Consider the following 24129-nt stretch of genomic DNA (forward strand, 5'->3'; position numbering starts at 1 on the left):
GGGAGCAGCCACTGCACTCCAGTCTGGGAGACAGAGTGAGACTCCAACTCAAAAAATAAATAAATAAAAATAAAGATTACGGAACCAGGCCTCTGAGTTGTGTTCTATGATACCTCCCACCCCTTCTTCTAATTCTGCTATCTCTAAGTGTGTGCTCTATCTATAAGTAACATGACAACATGAGTTTTATAAGTTTTGTCTCATATACATCTAATTTCTCTAGGAAGCAGATGCTGGCATAATCCCCGCTGTGCATGTGGGGAGGCTGGGGAGTCCCCCAAAATCGCACTTACTTGTCTTAGGTCATAGATATGGTGAGAAAATAAAGGTTCTGTCCCAACTGGGACCCTGGTTGCATTCAAGTCTTCCAAGGGGGCTATGGGGATTGTGTTTACATAACTATTAACAGCAAGAAGTTGACATGGGGTGAAGGTGAGCAGTTAGAAGATCAGCAAGACCTTTGGGAAGGTCTTATTGAATGAAGGGTCCAGGTGATAGAACCTTGAAAAAGTGTCCTCACTTTTTTGGTGACAGATTCCAATATAATTTAGAACTCTGGTAACCAGGCACCACATTCTAGAAACAGTCCTGCATTCAGACCACTTGATGTGACAGACTTAAGAGCAAAGCCTGACTTTTTTAGGCTTTTGTCTTAGCAAGGCCTGAAGTGAAAGCCTTTTCCATTCATGCAGATGCAGATGTCAGCTCATTTCTCACTCCTGACACCTTTGGGCTTTTGCAGGGGCATCAGAGATAAAAGATGGCAGAACAGGGGAAACCTGTCGAGGACAGAATTCAGGTGTGATCTCATCAGTGAAGCTTCACACTTCTTCCCATCATAATGTATATAGGGGAAGAGATGAGTGGCCCCTACTTAGACATGAGCATATGGTCAGGTACTAGAAGTCTTGTGGGTCTGTCAATGTCATATCCCATTTCATGATGACAGACTGAAGAGTGACTGTTGGAGACTAAGTTTGTCTCCCCAGATATAAATCCCAAGACTTCTATCCAAATACAGTCAATTCTGAGGCACTGGGTGTTGGTGAGGGAACACAGTTCACATGGTCAAAAGATGTGCACATGTAATATTTTAATAGCTACAACTAGATTACTTTCCAAAAAGGCTATGGCAGGCACACTGTCCTCAGTAGTCTCTGAATGTGCCTGCTTTTCTGAACCCAGCCTCCCTTGGATGTTAACTTTCTCTTACTTTTTGATAATCTGTTTTCTGTGTGTCAAGTAAAATCATATTGCTTTTTTACTCTCAATTAATTTCTCAATGAATACTTGTCACTGAATATTCTCTATTGATTAGTAGGGTTTTCTATTATCTGAGCCATCTGCTCAGATCTTGAAAGGTCCTGTATGGGTTTTCTCCTATCCTGGAGTCTTCTAATAGTTCCTTTGCCAGGTCAGGAATCGCTGTAGCAATTTCTCAAGAAGCCCTGTGCACAGTCTCCAAAATGGGGAGAAAATGAGGCTTCCCCAGTCCATTCCCCTCCACATCAAGACAGAGCCTCAAGGGGCTTAGAGGGAATTTCATGAAGCCTTCATTGTGAACAGTTCTCAGTTTGGACCCATTTGCTGTAAGCTTCCATTTGACATCCCAAAGCCTGTGTTTCTCATCTCTATAATGAGACTGTTTATTGAGGACTCAGTGGGATGATGGTCTTCATAGAGCACCTTCATATTTAATACAAGTGGGAGCTGTTGTTCAGAGTTCACAAAATATCATGGGGATTTTCAAAAAGTATTTTTAATCAACTGACATCAAATTTTACTTTAAAATCTAGAAATTTTCACCCACCTATGTCCTCCACATACACATATCTCTGAAGGTTTGGGACTTCCCAGTCTGAGTTCCAGACCTGAATCCTCTGGTGGTTCATGGTGCTGTTGCTGCCTGTAAGTCCCTCCTTTTCTTCCCAGTATAAAAATGAGTCTTCCCTGAACCTACAAAAGATCTTCATGATGTAGACTACCCCAGCAGGTACAAGGGAAAAGCTGGTATTATGTATGCCAGATTCATCCATATTGTTGTAGATAGCTGTATTGTTCATACATTTTAATTGCCATATAATATTACAGTGTATGAGTATGCCATAATTTATTACATTGTTAATGGGTATTAGATTGTTTCAATTCTGTATCTATTAAGAATACTGCTGCCACAAGCTTTTTCATTTTTTTTTGTTATATACTTTTTTACATGTTTTTATTATAGATTTCTTTTGTAAATATAGATAGGTACGAAATTACTGGAATATAAGATATGTGCACATCCAACTTTAGTAGACAATTTCAAGCATTTTCCAAAGTCTTTATACCAATTTACATACCCAGAATCAAGTACAAGGGTTCCAATTCCTCCACATCCTTGCTATCATTTAGTTACTGATAGTCTTTAATTTTAGCCAGTCCGATGGGTTTGTAGTTCTACCTTATTGTAGTTTTAACGTGTGTTTTTTTAAATATAAAGTTGAGTGCCCTTTTTATTGTTATTGGCAATATTGCTGTCCTCTTGTGAAGTACCTTTTCAAGTCTTCTACTACTTTTCTACAAAATTGTGTAACTTATTTACTGAATTGTAAGAGTTCTTTCCATATTAACAATAGGAACCCTTTGTCTAGTATATGTGTTTTAAATGGTTTTTCCACTATATAATTTACTTTTATTCAATTAGGTGTCTTTAATAACCAAAGAGTCTTAATTTTAATACAGCCCAATGTATCAATTCTTTTATTTACACTGAATGAATATAAGTCCTTTTAAAGAATCTTCCTAGTTCCTATTTTCTTAAAATATTTTATCTATTATTCTTGGATTTAAGTTTTGTTTTTCCTTTCATATTTAGATCTGCCATTCACCTGAAATTAGTTTTTATGTCTGGTGAAGGGTAGAATTCCATTTTATTTTTTTCCATATGAACATTCAATTGCTTCAGCAACCCATTTACTACTGTAATATCTCTATCACAAATCAATTGTCCATATATGTATGCACAGTTCTGTTTCTGGACATCATTCTTTTTCATTGGTTTATTTTTATCTATTCTTTTCCACTGCCATGTTGTCTTTAATACTCTAGTTTTATAAGGCTGAATATCTACTAGAATAAGTACTCCATTATATTATTCTCCAATCTTGTGTTAGTTACTCTAATCCTGTGCACTTTTATATACATTCTAAAGTCAAGATGTCATTTCTAATCCCCAACCAATTAAAATGTATATATACTTGTTAATATTGCTATAAAATTAAATCTATTCATTAAATTTGAAAAATATCAGAAAATTGTCATATTTACAATATTGATTCTTCCAATCAATAAACATGGTATATCCCTCAATTTATTTAGCTCTTCTTCAAATTCTCTCATATTTAAAATTTTTCAGTAAAAAAACCTTGCACACTTTTCATTTTATTTATTCTGAGATACTTTATAAACTGATAAATAGTAAGTGGCACAATTTGTTTGTAATTTTATTTTTTAGTTGTGTAGCAATTTATAAGTATAAATTAACATTTAATTAACAACCTAATACACTAGATTAACTATCAATGTAAATGCTATTAGCAGCAAATAATACAATTTATGTTTTACTTTGACTTTGATCTAATGACAAATAATAAATTTATTTCTAGTAGTTATTAAGTTCTTCTGGATTTTCTGCATATTTAGTCATGTTACTTTTATTTTTACATTTCTAATTCTTATATTTTTTATTTCTCTTTCTGGCCTTATTCCACTCCTGGAATCTTCAGGATTATGTTGAAAAGAAGTGTTGATAGTAGACTCTTCTGCTTCATTTTTATTATCATTTTTTAAAAAATCATATTTGCTCTGGTTTTCATAGGATTTTTATAGGCTAGACTAATCTGGAAAGATTTTTTTAAAGAAGACTGCATGTGAGTTCATTTTAAATACTGAGTATGTGTTTCCCAGAAAGATGTGGGGGAAAAAGGGAACCTTCCAGGCCAAGGAGTAAGAGCAGCAGGAACTAAAGCAAGGAATTATATAAGAGCTTGCTGGACTCAGAAAACTGCTGGGCTCAGAAATGTCCACAAACTAACACATCAAAGCTGCATCTTCCAGATTCAAATACATTCTGGGACACATTTTGTTTTAAATAATTAAATCAATGAATGAATAAATGCAGTATATAGGGGGAATAAAAAAGGTTTTAGAGTCAGTGTTTATGTGCTTACTAAAATTAGGAGTGGCTTATTTCTCTGTACTAGACTTACTTATTGTTCTTTTATGATAAACTATATTATATAAGGTATCTAAAGGAGTCAAGTTCACAGAAAAAGTAAAATGGTGGTTTTCAGGGGCTGGAGGGAAAGATAAATGGAGAACTGTTTACTGAGTATAAAAAATTTCTGGAGATTGGCTTCCCACAGTGTGAATATACTTAACACTACTATATACTTAAAAATGTCTAATATGGTGAATTTAGTATTATGTATATTTTACCACAGGTAAGCATTTTAAATAAATAAACAGCTCATTGCAGTGGTTCACACCTGTAATCTCAGTATTTTGGGAGGGTGAGGTAGAAGGATAGCCTATGTTCAGGAGTTTGAGACCAATCTGGGCAACATGGTGAGACATCATCTCTATAATAAATAAAAATTAGCCAAGCATGGTGGACATACCTGTAGTACCAGCTACTTGAGGCTGAGGTGGACGGGTCACCTGAATCTAGGAGGTCAAGAATGCAGTAGCCATGAACGTGACACTGCACTCCAGCCTGGGTGATAGAGTGAGACTCCAACTCAAAAAATAAAAATAATAAATAAATAAATAGTGGCTATAACATAAAGCTACTTAGGATAATAATACATTATGCCTATATTATCACATTGGTGATATTAGCCAGGTTTGTCAGAATGTTTTCTCAAAGATATAACCTCAGCCGGGCTCGGTGGCGCAGCCTGTAATCCCGCACTTTGGGAGGCCGAGGTGAGTGGATTGCCTGAGCCCGCGGGTTCGAGACCCGCCTGGGCAACTTGGTGAGACCTCATCTCTACAATTAATCAAAAAATTAGCCGGGTGTGGTAGCGCGCACCTGTAGTTCCATCTACTTGGAAGGCTGAGGCGGAAGGATCGCCGGAGCCCAACAGGTCAAAATCACATACAAAAAAAGCTCAAATAGTGAAACCTATCCTAAGTAAAAATAACAAATGTAAAGACGTCACATTGCCTGACTTCAAATTCTCCTACACCACCATAGTAACTAAAACAGCATGGTGCTTGTACATAACATAGAAAGATCAATGGAACAGAACAGAGAACCCAGAAATAAAACCACATAGCTACAAACAACTGATCTTCAACAAAGTTTACAAAAACTAAAAATGCAAAAAGAACACACTATTCAATAAAAGGTGTTGGGAAAATTGTCTAACCACATGCAGAAGAATAATACTCCTGTGTCTTACCATATACAAAAATTAACTCAAGATGGATTAAGGACTTAAACCATAAAAATCCTAGAAGAAAACTAAGGATGAACTCTTCTGGACACTGGCTTAGACAAAGAACTTATGATGATGGATTCAAAAGCAAATGCAACAAAACCAAAAATAAACAAATGAGACAATTAAAGTAAATAGCTTCTACACAGCAAAATAAATATACAACAGACTAATAAAAAAACTTATAGAATCAGAGAAAATACAAATTATGCTTCAAATAAAGGGCTAATATCCTCAATCTAAAAGAAAGTCAAACAACTCAACATGAAAAATACAAAGAATCCCAGTAATTAACTGGCAAAAACATGAACAGATACTTCTCAAAAGAAGACACACAGGTGGCCAACAAACATTTTTTTAAAAATGTGCAATATCACTAATCAGCAAGAAATGCAAACTGAAATCACACTGAGATATTATCTTTCACCAGTCAGAATAGTTATTAAAAAGTCAAAGAGTAAAAGATGTTGGCACAGATGTGCGGAAAAGGGAATGTTCATATGCTGTTGGTGGGAATGTAAACTAATTCAATTTCTAAGGAAAACAGTATGAACGTTCTCAAAGAACTAAAAACAGAACTACCATTCTAGCCAGCAATCCCACTACTGGGTAGGTACACAAAGGAAAATAAATCATTATGCTAAAAAAAAATCTGCATGCTTATGTTTATCACTATTCACAACAGCAAAGTCATGGAACCAAACTACATATCCATCAATGATAGAATAAAGAAAATGTGGTATATATACACCATGGAATATTACACAGGCATAAAAAAAAAAAGAACAAAATTGGGTCCTTTGCAACAACATGGATGGAGCTGGAGAACACCCTCCTAGGTATTCAGAAACAAAACACAAACACCACATGTTTTCACTTACATATGGGAGGCAGACATAAAGATAAAAATAATAGAAAATGGGAACATTAAAAAAGCAGTGACAAAGCCACAGCAAGACACCCCCAAAATTATACTGCACTCCTATCCAAGTTGAGGATTATCAGAACCAGATCTTGTGGGAGTTTCCCCTCAAACAGCTACAAAGCCAGAAACTCCACATGCAGTGTCACAGAATCTCTGGACAAAAGTGAGGTACAGTAGGATGAGAAAAGGCAAGAGTGGCAAAGTACTTGGGACGAAGCTCAGTACTGCAGGGTGGGGGTGTTGGTGAGGCTCCCAGCAGAAAGAGATGCCTTCTCACACCAATACCCTTTCCTACTTTTAGTAACAATGACTTTGAAAAGGGTCTCACTCACATCATTTCAGGTATATTAGAGATATTAAAATGCATCTACCTCACAAATGTTTTCATGGTAGAAAAAAAGAATCAGTTATTTCTTTGCATTGGAAATACTGTATTTTGCATGTTTTTTATGTCTTGTTTCTATTTGCATTTTTTAAATTGGGTAGTGCTTTTGGATTAGTTAGTTTTTAATACACTAAAGATTTTTTTTTTAGGCTTCGGATATTGTCTTTGACCTTAGGAAAGCTCAGGGGTGGTAGGCTTTGGGTCCTGAGAAAATGACCTTGACCTCCACTCGTCACCATGCACATGCTTTGGGCAGTTGTATCTGGTCCTGTCACATCACCTCCACATAAATGCCATTGGGCCTCAAAGATCCAGATCTACCTCCAAACACCTCCCAGATACCTGCCTTGCACAACCCATGGGAACCTCACACAACCCAAGTGGAAAGCAAGGTTCATTCCTCCCCACCTCTGCTACTCCAGAAGATCCCATCTCGGCAAAAAGCACCATGATCATTCTGTCTCCAAGTTATAAGCTCAGGAGCCATTCTGAGGGTTCTGCCTTCAATACACATATGGAAGTAGGCATGAGACCTCTTTTTTACTCACATTTCTTTTCCCTGACTCACCTGTTCCTACCTCAGTGAAAGACACCATCATGAACATGGTTTCAACTTTTACTGAGATCATTTCATCCTCTAGGTAGCACCTTCATCTGCCTCTCTCCATCCTCGTCTCCAAGCCTTAGCATGGCTCTAGTCACCGCCACCTGGATTTATCTGATGGGCTCCTATCTAGTCTCCTTTGTTCCAAGCTGGTCCTTTTGACTTATCTTCTCCAACTGTGCTATTCAGAGCTCTGCTAAAGGTCAATTGGAGCACATCAATTCATTTGTAAAATCCTTCAGTGGGCCCCACAGCTTCTGAGTTAAATTTTAAATCATTCAGCATATAAAACTATTTTAAATCTGGCTCTGGTTTCTGCCCAGCTTTACCCCATGCTCCCTCTCCAACTCCATGTTCTTTTAGTAAGCATTTCAGTATACACTCTGCACCAATACTACTGAAAGATCCACACATGCTCCTTCCTCTCCTGCCATTTCTTTTGTCTTTAGACATGCATATTTTTTATGTTTTGTTCTTATTTGCATTTTTTAAATTGGGTGCTTTTGGATTGGTTTGTTTTTAATAAGCTGACTTTTTTTAGGCTTCTGATATTGTCTTTGACCTTTGGAAAGCTCAGGGGTGAGTTTCACTCTGTCACCCAGGCAGAAGTGCAGTGGCATGATCATGGTTCACTGCAGCCATGAACACCTGAGATTAAGTGATCCTCCTGCCTCAGCCTCCCAAGTAGCTAGAACTACAGGCATGCACCATCTGCCTGGCTGGTCTCAAATTCCTGGCCTCAAGCGATCCTCCAGCCTTGGCCTCTAAAAGTGCTAGGATTACAAGTATGAGTCATCACACCTGGATCTTTCTGCCATTTCTAAATAAATGGATTTTCTAAATACATCATAACATTTCATACTATTTTACTTATATAAACTTTGTTTCTGCCTCCTGAACTTTTCCCTCAACTTCTGGGCCTAATTTAACTAAAGTGCACTAAGCCCGGATCAGTAGAAAACAAGTACTGTCTTCACATTACTTATAACTAATGTGGTTTTCTTTTGGAGTCCTAGCACTAATTTCAGGAAAACAAATTAATGCCCATTTCTGTTCAAACTGCCTACTTGAACCATTTAAATTACCCCTAGATAACTTTCACACTTTTTAAAAAAGTGCTATCTCCCAGCTCATGTCTTTCAGATGGATGATGTATTGGGGTAGTGTGAATAAATATTAAAACTTTTACTGATGTTTACTTTCATCCATAAAGATAGAAACTATGCTTTGTAACATACTGATAATAGTTCATACAGACTACATAAATAGACCAGGCATGGTAATTCATGCCTGTAATTTCAGCATTTTAGCAGGCTGAAATGGGAAAATTCCTTGAGTTCAGGAATTTGAGACCAGCTTAAAGAACACGAGCAAACCTTATCTCTACAAAATTGGGTCCTTTGCAACAACATGGATGGAGCCTGGCATGGTGGCACGTGACTGTAGTCACAGCTACTGGGACGCTGAAACAAAATGGTCACCTGAGTCCACATGGTATGGTAAGCCATGATTATGTCACTGAATTCCAGCCTGGGTGACAGAATGAGACCCCTATTCAAAAACAAAACAAAACAAAAAGAGACACAAAAATACATTTGTTAGGGGTATGTGCTCCAAAGTGTTGTACTGACAGAAGTTCAAAACACACAGGATACAGACCACTGGTTTCTTCTGGTTTCTGCTCATTTTCTATTATTGTTCAGATAGTTCACCCCACTTGAGCTCCTTGGGCTACTCGATGTTTCTCAAGCTCATCAAGCTCATACTCATCTTTTCCCCACATATACTCCACAGTGCATTTCACCCCTTCACTCAGGACTCTGCTGAAAACAATATCCCTAGAAGTCATCCAACTTTCTGTTTAGTTATCCTGCTTTATTGTTCTCTATCAAACTTACATTTGCCTGACATAGATTAAAAGCTCAGAGAGCATGGGAACCTTTTCTGTGTTGTTTCCAGCTCTTTCTCTAGTGTAGCAGTAATTCTGAGCTGAATAGATGAATGTGGATTCTGCTTCTGTCATCATATGCCCTCCTGGGTATAGATCACTCTCTGGTTAACCTTGTGTGACTGCCTGGCATGTTTGCTTTTCTAAAGGGCAGCACTGGTCCAAGAGAATGTTCCTTAAGAATGAAAGTGTTCTGCATCTGTGCTGTAGTCAAAACTGTAGCCATTAACCACATGTGGCTATTGAGCATTTGAGATGTGGCTGGTGTGACTAAGGATTCGAATTCTTCTTAGTATTTCATGTTAGTTATTCAGGTTCAAGTAGCCACTTGTGGCTGGTGGCCACCATACTGGGCAGTGCTCCTCTGGATTGTGAGCTTCTTGAAGGCCTTTTTCACTTTTGTTCTCTAGTAGCCAACACAAGACTTGTTGTATACCAGACACTTAGTAAGTGCCAAATGCATGCCTAGCCTAAGATGTACCTTAGAGAGGGCAGGGAATTAGTGTTTTAATATGAAATGCTAATTCTTTTTTTTTAGTTCACATGACTCCCCAAATTGGCATGATAACCTCGAAGAACCTACAGATGGTGAATCCTAGGGTTTGAGAATGTAATTGAGATGGAGCAGAGAAAAGCAGACTAACTGGAAAGACCTTTCAGAGTTGTATCATCTTGAGGCAGTCAGAAAAATTCAACAAGTCAGAGGAATCCTTAAAGAAGCCAGTAGGTAAGAAAAGCAATCCAGTAACTAATAATGAAGATATCATTGAGTCAGACACTGATGCGCAAAGAAAAAGAAAAAAACACAAAGACAACAAAAGAGGAACAGGCAAATAAAAATATTAATAAGCTTGCTGCCACTAAAACCCCAAATAATAAATTTCAGAAAGTTACTGATTTGCTGTAAGCTACCATAGAGCTACATAAGGACATACTGTATCCCAAAAAAGCTACTGTCTTTGTAAAACTGCAGAAGCCAATGCTGCTGACCAACCATGTCTGAGAGCCTTTGCCTCAGTTCAGCCTTCCAAGTGGCAGGGAACATGAGAAGCAGCAGCCTGTGATCTGGCCCTTGCTTATAATCTGGACTATGATAAAGACAGCAGTAAAATGTAGAAAGAAAGGACTATGAGGAATGCGGACCACTGGAGAAAGATGGATTAAAACATATGAAGAGAAGGCCAGTGTGACAGAGACCTAAAAGATACCTGAGAGGGTCCAAGATGGGAAAAGAGGTAGATGACACGCAGCAACTTACTTTGTTGATGTCCTAGCTGATTTTCCTGGGAAAATGTCTGAAAAAAGAGAGTGAAGCAGCATGGCCTGTATTAGCAGAAATGCCTTAGCTCAATGAAATTCTAAGTAACAAAGCTTCTTCACTAGTGCAGTTACAGAAATAATGTTGACCTTTCAGTATATGGCTCAGATCCCAGCAAACAGGTCAAATAATCAGAGCCACCCCCTGGTTATAAATCTGACAAATTATCCGCCAAATTTGGAGAAAATAAATCTAATGCTCTTTTGATAGTTTTCTTCCTGACCCCCACAAATCCAAATCAGTTACTGAACATCACAATAATTTACATCAAGTAACTTACTTTTTTTTGTTTTTAATTATCTGACCAGGCATGGTGACTAATGATCTGTAATCCTTATATTTTGAGAGGCTGAAGTGGGAGAACTGCTTGAACCTAGGAGTTTGAAATCAACCTAGGCAACATAGAGAGACCTCATCTCTAAAAATTTCAAAAAAAGTTCCCAGATATAGTGGTACATGCCTGTCATCCCAGCTACTCAGAAGGCAGAGGCAGGATTGCCTAAGGAATTCTTGATTGATGGGGCTGCAGCAGTGATTTGTGATTGTGCCAATGCACTCAGCCTGGGAGACATAGTGAGATACCAACTGAGAAAAACAAAAATAAAAAAATTTTTATTGAGAACTTTGATGATATTTCCATCTTCTGGCCCAATAAATTAGGAATATTTTCCCACTAGTCTTTTCAGATTTTTTATTTAGTGTATATTATAAATGTAAATTATGTCTTCATCTTACTTCCTTTGTGCTGCTATAACAAAAAAACTGAGACTGGGTAATTTAAAAGATAAGAAATATTTTTGACTCATGGTTCTGGAGGGTGAAAAGTCCAAGACTGTGGGGCCAAATCTGATGAGGTCTTCTTGCTGCATCAAACCCATGGCAGAGAGGGTAAAGGGTGAAGAGGTGAGAGAGATGGAGGCATGATTGCCAAATTCATTCATTTATCAGGAAGTCACTAACTCAATAAGTAACCTTCCCAATAACAGCATTAATCTACTCAAGAGGACAGAACATTCACAACCTAATTACTTCTTAAGGGTCTCACCTTCAACACTATTTTGTTGTGGATTAAAATCCCAACACATAAACTTGGGAGGACATAATTAAATCATAGCAAACTATAACATAAAAACTTTAGCATTTTTCAAAAAGATAAAAATCCTAGAGAAAAATGAAAGTCAATTTCTAAAATTTGAAAGGTACTGATCATTTTGGCTTTTCCTGTGGTTTGATTGGATAAAGAAGAAACAGTAAAAAACCTCTTCCAGAAGTGAACATTGCCCATGATTCAAATTGGGTTAGATATATTTTGTCTTTGGATCTTGATTTTTATTTAATTCTTTAGAATAAAGGTCATGAAACATCATTAACTCACCAATGACAGAGTTTAGTTAAGAATGAAATCCTAGGCAAATTTCAGAAGATTTATCTCATATTATATCCTAGACTCATATATAGAAATTCAGAGTAGATTGAGAGGGAGCAATTAAATTTTGCATTGTGATGTAAGAAAAGATATTATAAATGCTACATACAATCTTGGTTCTAAAAGAACCAAGAGAAGAAAAAGAAGAGGTTTGTTTTCCTTTTACATGTTTGACACTACCTCCCCATTGGCAGATTCAGATTTTTTATGTATTCATGCTACTTGTTTTCTATGTTCTTTCTTTGATTTGTGTTGGGCTAAAAAGAGCCTTTTCTCTGGTTTATCATAGCTACCATCAACTGTACGAGCATATCTAACACAGGGAGCAATTCACCAGCAATATAGTAGATGACATGCAGGATAATGACCAGACATCATTGTTGATGTGGCCAGAAAGATTAATTTACATGTATGAATTTTAGGTACAATAATTTTTTTAAAACATCTTATAAGAAAAAAGTTTGGAACATTCTGTTTGGCATTCAGTCTTCAACTTGAAAAACGTATCTATTATAATTAGAAGTGAACTCATCAGTATGAATATTTAAATATTTTAAAAAGCTGAAAAAGTGGATAAGTTCATTTGCAGAGAAGTAAGCCTAATTTTATGATCTACTGTAAATTATAAACCAGTTTCTCAATGGCTTTCAGCACATGGTTGTTAGTTCTGAAAGTGATTATTGTGCTCTTACAGGTCTGTTCCTTTAAATAAAGCAATCACACTTCTTCTCTTTTCAACTCCACCAAAAAAACCTACTTTGTATACTTATTGACAAAAGCATATACAAGCAGTCTGCACTTTGCACAATAATGCAGACGATAAAAATGTCCCACTTGCTGAAACCATGCAAAATAATCTTTTTTTTTTTTTTTTTTTTTTTTTGCGTTGGAGTCTCATTCTGTCGCCCAGACTGGAGTGCAGTGGCTGCTTCCGGCACAAAATAATCTTAATAATCATTCAGAATAAATTACAGTTGTGACTTTTGGCAAACTCTTTTTAAAAAGCATATAGTATTATTAATCTCTGAAAACAAAAACTGCATTCCAAAATAAATAAAACATTCAAAGCATTCAAAATTTTTACTGTTAAATGCATAACACAATGAAAATTAATAAAACATACTTATTAAGTAGACTATAATTTAAACAGTGGAAACACTGAAAACCAAGTATTTTATTTCTCTGTAAAAAACTGTAATTGTCTTCTTCTACGTCTACAATTTATGATATAGAGCAAGTATCTCTCCCATGCCATAGAAAACTCTTACTTCTTTCAAGTTTAGATTCACTTCCAACATTTTATCACTTTTGCCTCCAATGTCATGAGATACTTCCAAGAGTACCTTTAATGAGAAGGTATTCATCACTGTCAGTTATTTGAAGAACACTTATTTTTTTCATTTCTTTCTTCATTTATGCTAATAAGTTTGTCTTCACAGATATTTTCTGGCCACATGTCTAGTCTCTACAATGAAAGCATTATCAGCATTCCCACGTCAGCTATTTCTTCTATAACTCTACTTGCACACTATTCACGTTTTATTTCCAGCCTTATGATATGTGGTTTCTCTGCTGTATATTCATCTTTCAGAAAATTCTTTCTCAATTATCAGCTTCTTTAAAATGTATGTAGGTTTACTGCTGGATAAAAAAAGGAAAAACAACCACACACTTTTTCTGTGTGTGAAGTGTATAATAGATGCTTAGTGAAGAAATCAACCATGGATGGACTTTGAAAGAAGAAACGATTGCTGACTAAACAAAATGCACTTGTTATTTATGCAGCAATTTGTTGATTCAAGAGCTATCAATGATTGCTTCTACTTTCCACAACTACTCATGGTTAATAATACTTTGGTAACTAAAATGCAAGCAGTGTTGTTGAGAAACTGTTACTTAACTATACCTTAATTACAAAAATGTACATATATTGGAATTACACCATAAACTGCTGTACCTTGTATTGGGAACTGCTAGGTGATTATTTTAAATAAATATAAAGGGATAATACCCTCTGCCCCCGATTATATTTTGAGGGCTTGAACACAGAGGAAGGAATGAAAATCAGTTCAACAGATGACATTTCTGAAATTAAGCAAAGTGATTCCATTTGTAAACCTCTGCTCCGCAATAAAAAAAATAAAATGAAATAAAATGAGGAAGAGACATAGTCTTCAAATCCTTTAAACGTACTTTGTAGTAGTATCTTACTTTTTGGCCCTACCAATGTGAAATGTTAACCGGTATTCTCTTTTCTTAAAACTCTCAATATGTTCTATACATAAATAAAAGCAGCTAACTGCCTCTGAGGCTCCTTGTTTGAATTACTATACATCATAGTAATCCAGTAATTGCCAAAAATAAGTCAAAGCAAAATATTTTTGTCTTCTGAAAACATGACCTGTGTGACAAAAATTTTGTTAGTTGAAATTTGTTTACAAAAACTAAATTCACTTTTGTCACTAGAAACTCAGTATTGTATAAAATGAGAAATGTTATTTTGTGTACAATGATGTTACAAGAAGAAAATGTAATAAATATATATATTTTGGCTAAGGAAAATTATATAGTTTCACACACTTCTAGCTTCCTTGAAATTAAAAGTATGGTTTCTAAACTGGAATGAAGAGGGGAAGGGCAGGAAAACTAGGTTAGCATTCTGTTAACGCAGAGGAAAGCCAAACACTTAATGTGGCCTTCCACCCATGTACCACTTATGATTGTTTCCAGTCAGTATCTTAGTAACTCTCAAATAACCAAGGCTCATGTAACATTAAACAAAGGCACTCTAGCAAAATAATCCCAAAAAGGGAATAAAATAGGATTATTACATACAGGATTATTCAATTATATTAGCATTTTTGTCTAATTATGTGGCAGACACTTTTCTAAGTATTTTACATATATTTATTCAATGCTGACAGGAAGCAGTGAGGTAGATACTATGACTTTATTTTGCCATAGAGATGACAAAGCTCAGAAGAGTTAACTTGCCCAAGGTCAAATAGCAAGTAAGCAACAGAGCTGGCCCAGAGTTGATGCTCTTAGCTTCTAAAATACACAACTGCTCAACATAAAAAAGGGAAAATCAAAAATCAAAATGCCTGGATTCAGTAAACAGAATGAAGAAAAAATATTTTTTAAATATAGCTGTAATCATATCCTGAGATATACACTGAGATACTAATATGTATAGAATAAAAGTAAAAGGACATTTAAAAGGATTAATTAGATAATAAAGAGCTCAGAATAAAATAAAAGCTAAAAAAAATAGCGAATAAAGTGATTACAAAAAAGAATCAATGAAATCTTTCTTTCAAAGCTGCATTAATACAAACTCAGTAGAAGAGGCTCAACGTTTGATGACCAGAAATTTCAGAATAAAACAAAGAAAATATGAGGGGATGGGGAGGTTACTGAATAAAATTTTCCAAAATAGAGTAGCTTGAATTCTTTATAATACTCTAATCACAAAACATAAACAGGCCTACACCAACGCATGTCACCATGGAGTTTCAGATCATCAGAAGAGAAGCTTCAGGGGGCAGGGGCTGAGGATGATAATAGCACCAGAATTTTCAATGGCAACAGAGGAGGCTACAAGACAAGACAAGCAGTGCCTGCAACATTCTAAGGAGACATTCATATCAGCCAAATTAAATGCAATTTTAGAAACACAGGAAGGTAAGAAGTTTACCCCTCATATTCCCTGTCTTAGGAAGATGCTAGAAAATGATAAACAGCAAAAGAAGGCATAAGCTAAGACAAAGAAATATAAGATCCAGGAAAGAATGAAACCAACCTAGAGTGTCTAGAAAAAAGATAAGGTGACAGTTGTGTCACAGACCTCAGTTAAAGCAGAAAAATTATAAGGTTGATAAAATGATAAAACATGTAGAGAAAACTAAGGCTACAGAAGAAAACTGAGGTAAGCATAAAAAAAAAGCCAAAGATTAACTCAAGGAAAAAAACAAAGCTGTATCACAAAAGAAATCTTATCTCACTATATCTAGCTTTCTAAAAAAGCTGTGAAAAGAAAAGAGAGCACTATATATTTACAACTTGTTTGATATTACCCTTTTAATTTCCCATTTCTGGCTCTCTTCATTTTTTCCAGTGTATTTTGAGTTATTTTCAGGAGTTGTTTATCTATTCCAAAAACAACTTTGTTCTCATTCACCTTCTTTGTTATGTTCCTGAAGAATATTTTTATTTGTAATAGACCTGACAATACAATTTTATTTATATTTCTATACAATCGTGGTTTTTCAATGAGTTTAAAAAGAAAAAATTGCATTCATATTGTCTTTTATATTGATATGATTACCTTTTCTGGTGCCATTTGTCACGTTATGTGGACTCAACTATTATTTGTGACTCCTTGATTTCTGACAGACAAAAAAAAAATCTTTCTTTACATTTTTTCTTACCAAACCCAACATATCAATACTTCTTTTAATATTTTCTATCAGGTGGATCTGATAGCAACATATTTTGCTTTTTGTTCATAAAGGATGCTTTTTTTATTTTTTTTGGCTTTATTTTTGATAGTTTTCCTAGAAACAGAATTCTTAGTTGACAGTTTTTCTTTGACAAATGAAACAAAAGTTTAATGTAGACTGGAAAAACCTACAACAGAACAAACAAATAAAGACCTAAGAAAATCAGATTAATTAAAAGTCAAACTGATGGCAGCTGATGATATGTTGGGCTGGGCAGGAGAGAGCAGGATGATGATATGTTGGGCTGGGCAGGAGAGAGCAGGAAGAATTAAACTTCTGAACAATAGAAGTTTGTGGGGTGTGTGGTCCTGAGTTCAGATAAAGAACATTCTTTTTATAGGATCAAAAATGACACATGAGAGTATATCATGCTGAATCTAAACAGGCTTAATGGCTGTCCTGACTAGAATCTAAACTTTTACAGAAAGAAGTTTGTCAGCAGAAAAGAATTTGCAAGTTCTAAACATCTGACATTCCAGGAGGAAAAGAGGATGTGGCCCCTAACCTGAGACACATTTACTTGAAAACCAGCCATTTCCTCCTTTTTTTCCTGCTTCTCTAGGATTCCTTTTCAAGTGAGATTATCTGGACAAATCACACCTGCATCTTGAGAATATGCCTTTAAAAGTGTTACACAACCCCCCTTCACTTACTACCACCACATCCACAGATAGAAGGACCCAGAAGTGCATTCAAGTCCACCTTTTCCTGTCTTTTATTACAGGGAAGAGAAACAGTGACCTTCTACATAAAGATCAAAATGTGAGTATCTCATTTTCTGCACTCAAGGCCAAGATTTTCTGCTACAGCAGTGGGACTATGGGCTGCACTGACCTGGCCCTAAGAAACCCAAGACAAGCAAGCCCTATCACCTCCTTTTGGAACAAAGGCTAAATGCAACTCTCAGGAATGCATGTGGAAGCCCTCATGCTTTACCCGAGCCTCTTCTTAAGATTACACGGGGCACCTAAAACAGTTATGCTTCTACTCACACCAACAGACAGAGCCTGTGGGAGCAGGCACAGGTGACAGTGTTTCTTCAAACTGGTCATGTGATCCTAATTGGAGCCTAGGCTGAGAGTCAATGAGCTAAGCACTGCCTCTGAAACTGTTATGTGCATATAAATTATTTAGTATTCTGGGACACACTACAAGTAATGTAATTCTGCAGGCTTGGAACAGGTCCACGACTTGTCTTTTTAAACAAGTACCCTGTCATGCTAATGCTACACCCCCTAGATCCATTATAGTAGTACTCAGCTAGAGAACTCAGGCACAGAGTACCTCACACCCAACATTCTTATCACAACACAAAAACTTCTCATCGAAACGACTATCAATTCTCCATCCTGAAATGTGTTCATAAAAATTCACAGGGACTAAAGAAGGCAGACATATCTCAGGAAGTCTGCATTTCAAAAACATGTGTACATGCATTAATGCAATGTTCACAGAGTATATAACAATGTGCTCAGAAGTATGTTACACAGCACTGTGCTGGGACCCTTACACTATGTGAGTTAATCCTCATAACACCCTGGAAGGTGGATACTAAGTGTTTAATGATTCTCAACAAGATTTGGATAAAGATGCCAGCATTTCTATGTCTTCTTCTGTTTTTCTTTTTCTTTTTTTTAAGAAAAAGGATTAAAAGTTAAATATAGACTGAATATGGGGAAGTCAAAGAGGGAGGATCATTTGAGGCCAGGAGTTTGAGACCAGCCTGGTTGACAAAGCAAAAATTTACGTCTACAAAAAATTACCTGTGCATGTTGACACCATCTGTAATCCCAGCTACTTGAAAGGCTAAGGCAAGAGGATAGCTTGAGCATGAGAGCTTGAAGCTGCAGTGACCTATGATTATGTCACTGCACACCAGGCTGAGTGACAAAGAGAGACCCTTTCTCAAATAAATACAACAAATAGATAAAATAAATAAATGCTAAATATAGACAGATGAAAGGGATATAGAAATAAAGAGTTAAGTGTAGTTCAAAGGGATTTTTCATTCTTGTGTTCATATTTACATTCTTAAAACATGTAAAACAACTACTGAATTAGATCTGCAGAAATAGAGAACAGGTTGCCAGGTGGAATGTCTCTAGAAACACAGGTTTCCATGAAAAAGAAAGAAATTAAGGCCCCAAAATACAAAGTTATTTTCTCCCACTTATCTGCCTTTGTGTTTTAGAAAATTTCAAGTACCAGCTCTGGAGGAATGTCAGGAGCAGCTACCCAAAACTCCAACCTCATCTAGTCAGTTCTGTGAGGGGAGATTCCAGGGTGGGGCCAGATTTGGGCAAGAATCATGTAATGGTTGATCTGGGCAAAGTTGAGGCAAGGAGTGAACCTGGCCTTCTGACTTTTATGCTACTGGGTATTTTCAGTTCTGTTTTTCCTAAGCCTACCCAAGAGGAACTTTCTCCCAGAGTTAGCATAATTTTATAATCGATTTAAGCTATTTCTGTATTTGATAACTTACAATAACAAGCAATCAAGCCAAAACCCTTAGGGTTTTCTATTACATTTAGTTTAGAAGCTAAATATTTATTCTTAACAAGTTAAGCACAATAGAAATAGTAATAATAATAATAGCTCTTCTATTCATAAATAGTCCTTCAGGTGGTGACATTAGGTCTCATAACAGTATAAGGGAGTGACCCAAATAGTGCCCAAGTCTCCTATATACATCCTTTCTTTGCACTAACCACAGGATGCAGAACTCAGCCATCTAACCATGTGCTCTAGACTGCTCCATCTGTTTTCTAATGGCCATGTGAAATGGAAGCAAGTGGTTTATCTATAAGTTTGAATCTTCACACCTTTTTCTTGTTCTTCACTCAAGTACGAGGAAGCTGGAACAACTCCCAACTGGGTATCAACCATGGAGATTCCTTCTATAAGTAGAGAAATGAACCCAGATAATAGACAAAAAGTTGACAAAGGCAACTTTTTATTTAAATAAATAAGAATACAGTAAAAAAATAGAAACGCTTACCGGAAGCACAGGGAGATACCTATTTTCAACTATCAGTTGTCAAAAACCTCACAATTTTCAGTGACTCTGTGAAGAAATAAGTACTCTTGTACATTTCTGCCAGGAAGTCAAAACTACATAATCAAAGTTGAAGGGACTGTACAAAATAACTAGGTGTTAACTTTGGATCCTGAAAACGCAATTCTAGAAAATGCACAATGCAATTAGAGCTTTGCAGACAAAAAATATTTTCAAGATCATTTCCTATTCACTTTTTCACAAAATAAGTGAAAAAGCAACTATGTCCACTAACAGGGCCCAGGGTGAATAGTCCCGTGACACACTCATATTAGAACAATCAGCAGTCTTGAAGATGGAGGAAAAAGAATTCTGTGTGCCTGAGTGAAGCAACGGTCATGGCATATAGTGAAGTAAAAAAAGATGAGAAATAAATACTGAATTCTGCCTGTGTTTAAGATGAAAATTTTTGATCCAAGTAAATGTTATGCATCTGAAAATAAATGTAAAAGCAAGTCCTAAAATTACAAGCAAATTAAAATAAAGATAACTATATATTATATTGGCAGCATGATCCCACCGAGAAATTTTCAGGTTTCAGAACTCAAGAATAACATAAAAATATAGATAATTTCCAATGTGTTCCTATAATATAGTATTACCTGAAATTAAAACTGAATAAAATCAGCAGAAGACAATTCAGTTAATCTCGTGTCAAAATATGTACAGAAGTCCTAATAAGACCATATTAAGTCCATAATTTTGTTAAAAGTAATACATTGTATATATTATTATTAAAATGCAAATATACTTGAACATAAAAAAGATGTTGATATATTGAACTTAAAAGGTAAGAGTGATCATTGTCCATGACTGTGAAAACAGCAGTCTAAACAGATAACCATTTTTTAATTTATACTTATGCCTATATCTATATATGATCAACATAACTGTCATCTATCTAACCAAATAATATATAAAAAAAGGGTACACTTGAAATAAATGGAAGAATCTGATAAAAGACACATTTGAAATGCATTACATAGTATCTATCTTTTCAGAAAATGTAAAATGAGATTATTGCCTCTAATCTTCCAGATGAATGAAGAGAATATGCAAATTAAAAAAAGTCTGTGGCTAGAATTATTATCCAACAATACGGAAGACAACGTTTATTTGACTAAAAAATGAAAGCCTTTTCTACTCTAGATACAAATTATTAAATGTATCATTGAAAAAGGCTTAAAAAATGCAGAATCTCAAAAACAAGCATAGATTACAAAAATTATGTAGCATATAATAGTGTGTAAATATCAAATATTAAAATGTTAATATTAACATTTTAAAGTATGAAATATTAAGCATAATTTTAAAATGTGTTTATATGCAATAAAGTAAGTAAAGTTTCAGTATTTAATATGGAATAAAACAAAATAAAAAATTCTGTCTGGAATGATCTTGTAAACAGCTCATATGTGGAACACTTTCACAGTGCCAACCTGAGTTTTAAAGCTTCAAGTATTTTCACTCATTAGATCCTTATCCTCTCAGGTAGGTATATTTATTCCCATGTCACAGAGAAGGTGACCGAAGAGAGAAAAATGCAGTGACTTGCATAAGTCACCTGATTAGGAAGTATCTAAAATTTTCTCTGACCTACTCCTCTCTGATTTCCTTCCACAGACAGTGCCATTATTTACTAATTCAACAACTGTTAATGAGAACCTGCCATAAACAAGGCATTGTGCTTAGGACTGGGAATATAGTGGTGAACAAGACACAGCTTAAAGTAGCGAATACAGTAAAAAACAAATAAACAATAAACACCAAGATCACTTGAGAGAATACTGAGTACCAGGACATGCTGTTGCTATAATGATGGTGTAGGCATAGGGATAGGAGAGCTATGCTGGGGTGAGAGATGGGTTCTCATTGAAAAAGAAATGGTGGGGCAAACCTCCTCAGAGAAAACCAGAGCTAGGTCTGGAGGCTAATATCAGTGTCAGAATGTGATTACAGAAAGAAACTTATATTTGGTCTCTGCCTCAGTTTCCTGGAACACAATCCCTAAAACCCTTGGAAACTCTGTGAAAGTGTTTTTTGTATGAAGATGACGGATGGTTGGGGGCTCCCCCACCCCCACCTCCAGAAAGAAAGGGGCCATCTTTGCTTTTTAAAAATAAAAATAGTATATTATATGATGAAAATAAGTTAACTAGTAAAAACAAAGAAGGAGCACACAAATGAAAATCTTCTCTGCCCTGAAATCGTAAGGGACAAATTTGTTTGTATCCTTCTAAAATTGCTCCATGTTTTTCCACGCAATTCATCCCTGAAAAACAACATTTTTCCAGGGTTCTGTGGTTTTTCTCAGTATAAAGGCTTCTTCCATGGCTGGTGTGAGCAGGCTGGGACACCTGCAGGGAGGCTCTGCAGGGAGAATTAACTGGGCCTTCGATGACTTTCTTTTGCAGAATCAGAATGGCCTTAGCTTGGAGTAACTGGCTCCTGTTTCTGCTTTTCAGTTAAGATTCACTTAGCTTTAAATGAGAAACTACTCAGTGTTAGAAAAATCCAGCAAAAAAATCCAGCAAATTGGTATGTATGTTTATAGGAGAAAATGAAATTATAAGGCATTTATATTTCATATTTCAACAAAAAAGCAAAAATATCCCTTTCAGACAATAAACCTCTTAATATTTCCACAAAAATAAATCATGTATAAAAAAATATCTCTTATGTGAACATGTCTAAGAGTTGTTAAGTTCCCACTCAGAATTTACGGTTAAAGTTAGATATCCAAATAACAGGACATAGAACTGAGTTATCTACTATCACAAATCTCCACGGAGCATGAGAGAAACTTATGTTTGGGGGAATCTTTGTTATTCACCAATTCATCTACCACACTTTCTTGTAAAAAATGTGTTCATTTTTCTTCAGTTATAATGAAATCGAGAGTTTTCCTATTTTTCCCTGGTATCATTCTCAGAGCTATGCCCTGGAATTCTGCTTGAAACCACACCTCAAAAAAGCAAACCTGAGAAACTTACTATACTCACTCTGGATAACAAAAAAAGGAAAATAATTTTTAACAAGTGAAATATATACGTAGATATTTATTTTTTTCTGAAGTAACTTCTTTCTTGACTCCTTGAAAATATTTTATTACATTCCAATGTGTACTAACAGAATGTATTTTTTCTATGAAAACAAGATGTGGCAGTGCTGACTGAAACACAGATACGTCTGAGTCAAGTGTCAAGTTAGGCCATTCTGTCATGTGGATGCTTCCACTTTCATCCTGCTCACTGAAGTGCTCAATGCCCAACCTCCCAAGAGAAACTATACTGTATATCTGCTTTGCCTTAAGTGATTTTTGCTTTCCATGCTCTTCCCTCAATGGGATGGGTTTCTTTGCTCTGTGGAATAATTTTTCTCCCTTCACAAGTCTGAGAAAATGAAAAGGGCAGGAATTATTTCCATCTCTTCCCCTCAATACCGACATCCCATTGGCTGACCAGCAATGTGATACCAAGAAATGAAAGCTGGGGTTGGAGCAAAAAAGTCTAGTCCAAAGGGTCAGTTTTTTAGAGGAATGCTATACCAGAAGACTTCTTTTAGCCCTGGGGCACCCCAATGCTCCCCTGAAAGGCTTCACCCCCAAACTCAGGCTATTCTCTGAGAGATGACCCAGGGACTGATGTTTCCTGAATATTTTAAGAGACAGGGACACTGTGAGGACCATGCGTTATTCCCAGACAGTTCTAAAATCCAGAATTCAGAAAAGAGAGAAATATGTCAGAGGATACTTCACCCTGTAAAATTTTCTAAGGGGAACATCAGTCCAAAGACATTCTGGTAAGATGCCTTTGTCTAGGGAAGATAAAAGGAAAAGCATAGAGTTGTTTTTTTAAATTTTACAGCAGAGTGTCATGGGTTTATTCTTCGCTTTTCTCTCATGTGAAATGTTCAGGAATAAAAAAAAAAACAAATATGTTGAGTCATTCACTGGTCTGTGAAAAAAATACACAATTAAAATACTGTATCTGCCAGGCGCAGTGGCTCACACCTCCCAGCACTTTGGGAGGCAGAAGCAAGAGGACTGCCTGAGTTCGGGGGTTCAAGGCCTGCCTGAGTAACTTGGAAACCCTGTCTCTACAATAAATCAAAGGCGTGGTGATATGCACCTGTAGTTCTAGCTACTTGGAAGGCTGAGGCAGAAGGATGGCCTGAGCCCAGCAGGTCGAAGCTGCGGTGGCCTTGATCATGCCACTGCACTCCAGCCTGGGCGACAGAGTGAGACTACAACTAAAAAAAAAAAAAAAAAAAAAAAAAAAAATACTGTATCTGTTTGAAATATACAAAAGAGTACAAATAGTTGATAATGTGAGTTGGAGAAGGGGATCTAGCATTTGAGAAAGTGGAGAAGAAACTAGAAATTTAGGATTTTACTGCAAGCCCTAAAACACACTGGGGGAACAGGGCCATGAATTTGAGACCCTACTTGCAGTATATTTGGAAAATGTAGTAAAAACCAGTC

At 36.1% G+C, this 24129-nt stretch overlaps 1 protein-coding gene across 1 annotated transcript in view; it reads right to left on the reverse strand.

The window, feature by feature from the left end:
- The window catches only part of LOC103270421 (zinc finger protein 93-like), a 55185-nt gene that overhangs the window by 30120 nt on the left and 936 nt on the right, over nt 1-24129 (reverse strand). The gene's annotated exons all lie outside the window — the stretch shown is intronic.

Source organism: Carlito syrichta, unplaced genomic scaffold, assembly GCF_000164805.1.
Source record: "Carlito syrichta isolate Samal-C Ts95f unplaced genomic scaffold, Tarsius_syrichta-2.0.1 Scaffold309825, whole genome shotgun sequence".
Classification (NCBI taxonomy): domain Eukaryota; kingdom Metazoa; phylum Chordata; class Mammalia; order Primates; family Tarsiidae; genus Carlito; species Carlito syrichta.